General features: G+C 42.5%; 1 pseudogene; it reads left to right on the plus strand.

Annotated features, from left to right (window-relative positions):
• The first annotated feature begins 4,239 nt into the window (after positions 1–4,239).
• On the plus strand, positions 4,240–8,559 carry LOC145401895 (uncharacterized; annotated as a pseudogene).
• The last annotated feature ends 437 nt before the right edge of the window (positions 8,560–8,996 follow it).

Here is an 8,996-nt window from a genome sequence, read left to right on the forward strand (position 1 = left end):
GGATATCGTCGGATCATGCCTGCACGGAACTTTCTTGACTGTGCGTAAGCTAATGCTCCATACAGGTTTTTCTCTTCTACCTTCTCTTCTCTCAAGACCAAACCCCTTCTCGTACAAACAACCTGAGAGAGAAAGAGAGAGAGAGAGAGAGAAATTGTCATCATACTGCTGCACTCTTTCTGTCCCATTTACTTTTTATTTTTTTTTCAACTGAAGGTTCAATGACAATATAAACAATGACCAGTGACCCTCTCGCGCTTCCCATCTCGTAAGCTGCCACCAACCACAGAACAGGAAAACTAGCGTTAAATTCCCGCCAAAAATCCGACGTGGCTCCGTGACGCAGGTTTAGGGAAATGAAACGAATTATAAACCCGTATAACCTAACAACGTACAACCTACAGAAAGGAGCTGGTTAATTTGTAAATGACTGTCAGGTACGAATAATGGATGTGAAAAGTATAGAATGCCTAGGTATATAATTTTAGGTTTTCTGTGATTTAAGCAGATACTCAACTATGTACAAGAATGTATTTTTAGTCTCCCTTTTCCCCTAGCTTGCGGCGTTGTATGGTGGCCCCTACATCGAGAGGGGAAGAAGGGGGTTATGGTATATATAAGAGACATCTAGGAAGTGTCTAAGACCGTGCTACGTTGAGACCCAAGGTAGGTAGAACGTATGGATGTTTAAGTTTTGAATACGTGTGCAAAGATTTCACAGTGCCAAGACTTCGACAGTGCCATGAATTTGTCTAAATGAAGAATTATAGCTACGTATGGAAATGCCATTTATTAGAAAGATACAACAGTTTTGGCCCGACGTGGATCCTCTTCATTCATGAATGTAAACATTAATGTGTTCCATCTCTGTCCACACCGCAACTGGTTTATTCTCAACATAAACAGCTTTTCCATAATATCAATATGTATACTGATACTGCTTCAGGGTACCTTAATAGGAAGCGATCAGTTCTTTAATCTACAGGAAAGATTGCCAAAAAGTACATGTTCTCACCCAGACTGTATGGATAGTTTAAGAAAACTCCCACATAGTCCACCGACATGTCATTAAAAACATCTCATTACATCAGTCCCGAATGAGGTCGCCCTAGCACGATTTATTATAGGTGGTTCAGTGGTAGCGCCCAAGTGAATGTGCGCGGCACCAAGTGTTTATCGCGTGTGGATAAATCGCTGACCAACACGGAATGAACTGTCATTTCTGGCAGTCGTGGAAAAAAAAAAAAAATGATGTGTGGCTTACTAGTGGATTGATACCTGTTGGCTAACATAAATATCAACGACCTGAGATCTATTGTTTGATGTACGGCTGCACATCAGTGTCCTTTATATCGGTTGTACACCGTGCCGAAGCCAAATGAAACCTTCATAATTAATCAACAGTAATCAAATGAGTTGCTTTTTTGCTTCATTAGTTCGATGCCCCGTAACTGTAAAAAGAATCACTGATCGAGATTAGGCTACATGAAATATTTCAGTCACTGTAATAAACATAGTGCTTAAAAAGTAAAAGCAATTTATTCTTAGGATGTTTAAGATTTCTGTTTTCTCAAACTCCAAAAGTTAGGCTGATCGCATTTCCGACAAGCACCATCATTACCATCATTCACCCCTGGATCCCCAAACCTTGCTCCCCAGGATGGGCATGATGAGGTAACGGGTACACGAAACTGACTGATATTAGAAATGCCAAAACGAGAAGCGGTGCCAAGGCACAGCCAACCCGTCCCCGGCAGTAATTTTCGTGCTGACGTATAAACACAACTGGATATCTAGTCAAAGATGTCACATACGAAAATTTGGAGTAAATCGGGTTAAAATTTACGATTTTATGCCCATTTGAAATCTGGGTCCGACCCACCTGACACTGACCCCCCTACCGCTAACTGAGAGGTGACCCCCCTGATGTATATAATGAGGCATGTTATAGGATGCAGATTTGAGATGCACCTTTAGGTTTTGGTTTCATGTCAATATGACGATTTTGAATGAAGTTATGGCGAAGAAATTATTATTATTACTTTTTTTTTATTTGGGGGGGAGCCTACAGCCTAGGCCTTGGCCCAGTTTGGCCCAAAATTTAATCAGGTGATCAGGTCATGGCCTATCATCCCTTTAATTTTAGTCAAAATCGTACCAGTAGTTTTCGCGTAAAGTTGTTAACAGACAAACAAACTGACAGACCGACAAACCGAGTGAAAACAACACCCGTCCCCGAGCCCCTCCGGTGCGGGGACGGGTAAATATGCAAGAAAGAATATACTGTTAATTAGGTCCTCGACAAATGTTCACAGATATTTCTGTTACCAGGACACCAGGTACAGTCAAGGACAAAAGTTCTCACTTTCCTCCCCTGGTTTAACTAAGAAATGCATGGTACGGTATCCTTCTATGCCCATAGATGATTTTCTTTGATATAATGCATTAGGGAGGAAAATGATGAATCAATCTTATGCGTTAAGCAAACGCAGGGAAACAGCAAGCAGACTTTTGTCCCTGGCTAAACTAAACAAGCATCTACCACACCAGCAGCATGACGCCTTGTAGTTATGACATATTGGACAACTTCATTCACTGTGGTGCTTCTGGCACCTACCCAGCTAGTGCTAATCATTAGTACCAGTAACTGGCGCGATTTGTACGGGTGGCTGATCTTGTACTGTACATTACTGGGACATCCATATGCGTTAATCCAGTCAAACATATCGTATCACAAGAATTTTCAGTACATTGGCAGGTGAAAGCCGCACCACAGTGGTGGCGGTTGTCACATCTCTGTTTACCATCGGTTTTTTGGTATCCGCTTGGCTCAAAAAAGGTCACTTGATGTGGAGTGGAAGAAGCACTACATTACCACCAACCTTCTTGCACAAAACTCGACCTCGAGCTCTTATGCTTTCTCTTTCCTTAACAACTCTGTGAATATATTATTAGCTATACCATCGTAGGAAACAAAATCTTTGCTAGCACTTGCTACAGATGGCACAATTTAAGAGCGCGTTTATATGGCAGGCAGGGTAAGTGGTACTCAGTAAAATTTGTTACCGCCTCATGTTTGCCTGTCACTAAAAAATGCAGGAAATCAGGCCTACATTGCAATACAACATGAATACTGTATATGGGTATAATTTTTTCTTCAAGCATTCCACGGCCCTGTGAATTCAAGACCCAGTATGCTAAATATCTCTGGTCGTGAGCGGTTGCAATGTCACACATTGCCAGCGCTACACCTCTCTGCCCTCACTACAGGTCCTCTCAGGATGAAGCACAGAGGGGGAGTATTCAAAGGGGCTTTGGAGATTTCGTAACACATGTTCCTTAACGAATTATACTACTCATTACACCTCAAAATCCTACTGCATGTAATTGCTGCAAAATATGTCGATATGCAGACGGTGTAAATAACATACTAGAGATTGCTGAGTTGTAATACGGAAAATAAAGAGCAGAGCAAGCGACGCTACAAAGCCTTTTGTGCTACCTACAATACGGACCTTAAGCCCATGGAAAAGTGCAGCTTTTTTTCCAGCAGTAAAAAAAAAAAAAAAAAAAAAAAAAAAAAAAAAAAAACTCGCTGGTCAGCCACACGTTATCCTAAATACCGAAGGAAGCATACGATGGTTGCTGTGGTAGTGGTGCTGATACGTGGTAGTGCTGACGATCGTGGTGGTTGTGGTTGTGGCGATGGTCATAGTGGTGGTTGTGGTTGTGGCGATGGTCATAGTGGTGGCAGTGGTTGTGGCGATGGTCATAGTGGTGGCTGTGGTTGTGGAGGTGATGGTCGTTACTGTGATGGTTGTGGTGGTGATGGTAGAGGTGGTGATCATATTAATGTTGATGACAGTGGTACTTACGCTGATGGTAGGTATAGTGATGACGGCAGTAGTAATGACTATGATGGATGTGGTGGTGATGGTACTTATGATAACGGTAATGGCGATGATGGTAGTGATGGTGACTGATAGTGGTCTGTGTGGTGACAGTACTGGTTCTAATGGCAGTTATGATGATGGTAGTGGTGGTAATGGTGGTTAAAATGATGGTAGCGGTAGGTGCGATGGTGAAGTAATGGTGATAGCAGTGATGATAGTTATGGTAATGGTCGTTGTGGTAGTGGTGTTTGTAGGGTAGTGGTAGTCGTGGTGATCGTAGTTGGTGGTAGTCATGGTGATGACATTGATATTAGTAGTCGTTTTGACTGCAGTGGTAGTGGTGATAATGGTAGTGGTACTGGTGCTGGTGGCGACAGTGGTAATGGTGATTGTAGCGACAGTGGTAGTGGTGGTGATACTCTAGTCGAGACGCACGACTCTGAGGCTTTATCGTACCCTGGCAACCTATCATTCAACAGATCATCCGATTTCGTATTTTGTACACGAATCATATTATTATACACGAATATATTATACACGAATATAATTATACACAAATATATTATACATGAATCACAGGCTTATCATATTATACATGAAATAGGAAGCAGAGTTGACGGGTAGGTTGCCAGGGTAGGATTATGACATCAGAGTCGTGCGCCGCGACTATAGTGGTAGCCATTCTTCAAACCTCTTGGGTTCCGGACAAATATAATGCAAGATTTATTTCCTTGTGTTTATACATTTTTTTTTTTTTTTCATTTCATTAGTGTCAAAGAAAATGTTAACTTCGACTTAGAACATTAACTTATTGAAATTCCCCATCAGGTAGGGAGTCGATGGTGCACTGGTTAACACATCCGGCTCGCAAAAGGAAAAACCTAGGTTCGATTCTACTGTAGAGTTGGTCAAACTTTTGAGCATAGATTGTTTCCTCTTTGTCCATGTTCACTCTGAAGTAAATGGAGACCTGGGTATAATGTCGACAGTTACAGGCTGTGTTGAGGGTAATAAAAGCTGATTGTTTTCCTTAATCCTTGTACCACGATGGCATTTTTGAAGTTCATTCTCGCTACTTCTAGACGACTTTATCCAACTTATAAGCACTTCAGTAGTGAGGGTTGTAATGTAGGCTGTATTAATCTTATCCAGTTCGAAATATCTATCCAAAGCTGAATAAAATCCTCTGGTAATACCAAGACTGATAAGAGAATGAGGTCTTCGGTCTGAAGAAACTAATGACATTCGTGCCGTCTTCTAGGGCGAACACACACACACACACACACACACACACACACACACACACACACACACACACACATTTAAACCACCACACTAAATGTATGCCAAGCATACTGTAGCCTACACTTAGTGCAATAGTACACCCAAATAATGGGAAATGCCTGGGTACATGGGTGCCAGTGCGCGAAGGGACCTTTCTCAAGCTCCTGCACTTATTATGAGTATATTTGTGGGAAGTATTTACACACATATATATATATATATATATATATATATATATATATAATATATATATATATATATATCATCCATCCACCCATCATCCAATCCTATGTAGCCCCATGAGGAGCGTGGGAGACCGGGGCTAGGCAAGTTGGTCTTGACATTTAAGATGAGAGTGACTATATATATATATATATATATATATATATATATATATAATATATATATATCATCCATCCACCCATCATCCAATCCTATGTAGCCCCATGAGGAGCGTGGGAGACCGGGGCTAGGCAAGTTGGTCTTGACATTTAAGATGAGAGTGACTATATATATATATATATATATATATATATATATATATATACTGTATATATGCAAAGTAACCACAGGAGAAATGAATGGAGCGACAGTGAGTACTTTCGTATATTACATCTTCAGACAGAGTCAGACAGAATCGTAAAGGGTAGAGGTCTTTTATGCACACCCGAAGCAGGTAGTGGCACACAGAACAATGGATGACCTGAATTTTTATCTGCGGCTTAACTTATGGTCACCTGCAGCAGGGAGTGGAACACAACAAAGGATGACCTGAATCTAAAAATGCACGTGACAAAGGAGGAGGGAGTAGGAGGGGAAGAAAGGGGAGTGAGAGGGAGGGGGAGGGGAGAGGGGGGAGGTAGGGGGTGATAAATACTGCTGCTTAACTTAAGACCTAGAGGATTAATGCTTGGTGTGTCCCACACAGGTGTGTGTGTGTGTGTGTGTGTGTGTGTGTGTGTGTGTGTGTGTGTGTGTGTGTGTGCATTTCTTTCTAACCAATGTTAATCAAAAGAGACCTCGCCCTCAATGGGTGGTGGCGATGGCAGTGGCAGTGCGGGTGAAGAGGTTAATCTGTGTTCTTGTTGCTTTACTGATCCTCGTACAGTCGAAGGCATAACCCTTAAACTATCTTGCCAACAGATGAAAACGGTGGTGGGGATAGCGTTGGCACTGTGCGCGGTGGTGGGTGTTGTCAGTGGCACCAGCAGCGACTCCGCCTCTCAAGAGCAAAGGGCGGCACTAGAGGAGGTCAGACGGGAGCACCGGGTGTTCGCCTTCTACACTTCCACATCCGTCACCAGGCTGGCCACTACCACCATCGCCGCTCTTTCCACCTGCCTTTCAGTCCAAACAACTGCTTGTCAGGGACGCAGGAAGAGATCACCATTCTCTAACGTCGAGTAAGTTGAGTTTGTGGTTGTTTGTAATAGATGAAGAAGTATCACTTATCAACGACTACCACAACTACCACTGACATCACCGTAACTGCAGATACCATAACCAACACCACAACTATTACTACCAACACCACCATTACCTTTTCTGCGGTCAAGTAAGCTGAGTTTGTGGTTGCTGGTTAAGCACTGGGTGGGAGCTGGTCACTTCCCCAGTAGTACAGAGCGAAGGATGAGGTCCTCATTTTCTACAGTCGATTAAGTAGTCTATTGGTACTGGATGGGGGTGGGTAGTTGTCGTGTAAAAAAAAACAAAAGAAGTCACCAGGAAGTAAATATTGGTACTGGATGGGGGAAATTTACGTCTACAATAAAGATCGCAGGAAGAGGACCACTTCCACGGACAGATAGCCCAAGTATTGGTACAAGGCAGTGCAGGGTCACTTCGCTAGTACAAATCGGATAAGTCATCGTTCTCTACGATCGATTAAGTTGGGTTTATAGTATTTGGTGTATGAAGCAACAACTGACCTTCAGAATTCATAATACACGGTTTGAACGTGTATATTACATCACGCCCATGTCATGTACGTACCAGCCAGGTGCTACAGTCGCCTACAAATGTTGGCCTCAGACTGAAAAATGCCACAAAACATCGTCTGTGTGCCCAAAACATACATACATGCATACATACACGTGTGGGAGCTGTGGTGTTACTTATGACAGTAGTAGCAGATCTGGTTTGGGTGGCTAGGCTGGTAGCTTTGAAAATGTCAGTAGTAACAGTGATGCTACCGGAGACTGTAATGGTAGTTGTGGTTGTAGTGGTGGTGGTTGCTGTAAAAGATTTGACAGAGGTAGTATTGGTCGTTGTTGTAGTGATATTTCAATCCTAGGTGTGAGGAAACTGGTATAGGGTGGATTTGTAGAGCTGAGAGCTATCCCATGCGAAGGATGATCTGTATATAACCCTTCCCGTCCCCCCCATGACACTCATCTGGAGGTATCTTGTGTGTTGCGGGGACGGCTTAGGGTCGCGTTCGAAGTAGTTTTGGAGATTTCGTAACACCTCAGTACCTTTTTATATGTTATTGTTGTAACCATGTCGATAATAAAGCGATATGAATAATACAAGGGAATGTGAAGTATAAAAAATGAAAAATAAATCACTGAAAGAAGAGGTATGAGGAGTTCAGACATTTTAAAGTTTCAGAAAATTATTAATCAAACTTGCAATCGATCGATGTAAAGAAGCAAAGGCTGCGAAGCATAGAGAGTGTAATGGGAAGCAGAAAACTGTGTATGGTAGACACTGGTGACGCTGAATGGGCCATCCTCACAACACACGATAATTCGCCTGCTAAGAGGAAAGGGGGGGGGGGAAAGGGATATATGGACCACCTTGTATATCACCTCTACCCTTCAGCATCAGCGAGAGGATGTGTACACTGGTTCATATATCCAGCTCGCAAATGCAGGAACGCGAGTTTGATTCCTGGTTCAGTCAAACGCTTGAATATTGTTTCCCTTTGTCCTGTTCGCCAGTCAGTACATCCAGGGTCCTGTGTATATTATTAACTGGGACGGCAAATTTTAATGTTTTCCTTAATTACCCTCGTGCAGTCAATAGGCATAACTTAAAATACTTTTCCCCTCTTCTTTCTTTCTTTCTTACTTTTTCTTCTTCATCTTCATTTTCTGTTCTTCCTCTGCCTCCTAACAGCAAACTTGTGGACGAGTCTGACCAGCTGACCTTGGATCTAGACGCTAGCTTGACCAAGGAAGACGACGCCGAGGAAGAAGACCAATCAGCGATAAGCGAGCGTTTAGAGGGCGACGACAGGGATGGCAAGAAGCTCACTATCTGGTCTACCAACTACACCACTCTGACCATCACCTCCACCTCCTACTACACAGGCACTACCGTTACGGCCACTGCTTTGTGCTCCGTGGCTGGACTCACGGCTGGATGTTTCGGCAAATAGAGGGCATGTATTCTATTTTTTTTTTTTTTTTTTCGTCATACGTTTTCCTTGGCGATTTATTCTGCACACTACACCTGATTATCCTCTTATATGTTATTGATGCAACATATGTTGATATTGAAAAGATGCAGACGACATACATGAGAATGTTAAGGTATAATATGCAAAATAAATAGCCAAGAAAGAGGTGTTACGAAGCCTCCTGTGTTACTAGAATACAGAGCAAAAAACGGACAACACGGGACTAGAAAAAACGTAAACAACTTTTCTGGGCTGAGATTCACAAACTTATGATCAGTTCCCAAATCATTTTATTTTCTTTTAAGGGAAAGAAAAGAGGAGAAAACAGAGCCTTACCGAATCCTCTTATTCTCTCTCTCTCTCTCTCTCTCTCTCTCTCCTGTCCTAACCATGACACTTTTCAAGGAAGGACAAGG

The sequence above is a fragment of the Coenobita brevimanus genome, chromosome 57 (assembly GCF_032717465.1).
Source record: "Coenobita brevimanus isolate Jiangsu-jjx chromosome 57, ASM3271746v2, whole genome shotgun sequence".
Taxonomy (NCBI): Eukaryota; Metazoa; Arthropoda; class Malacostraca; order Decapoda; family Coenobitidae; genus Coenobita; species Coenobita brevimanus.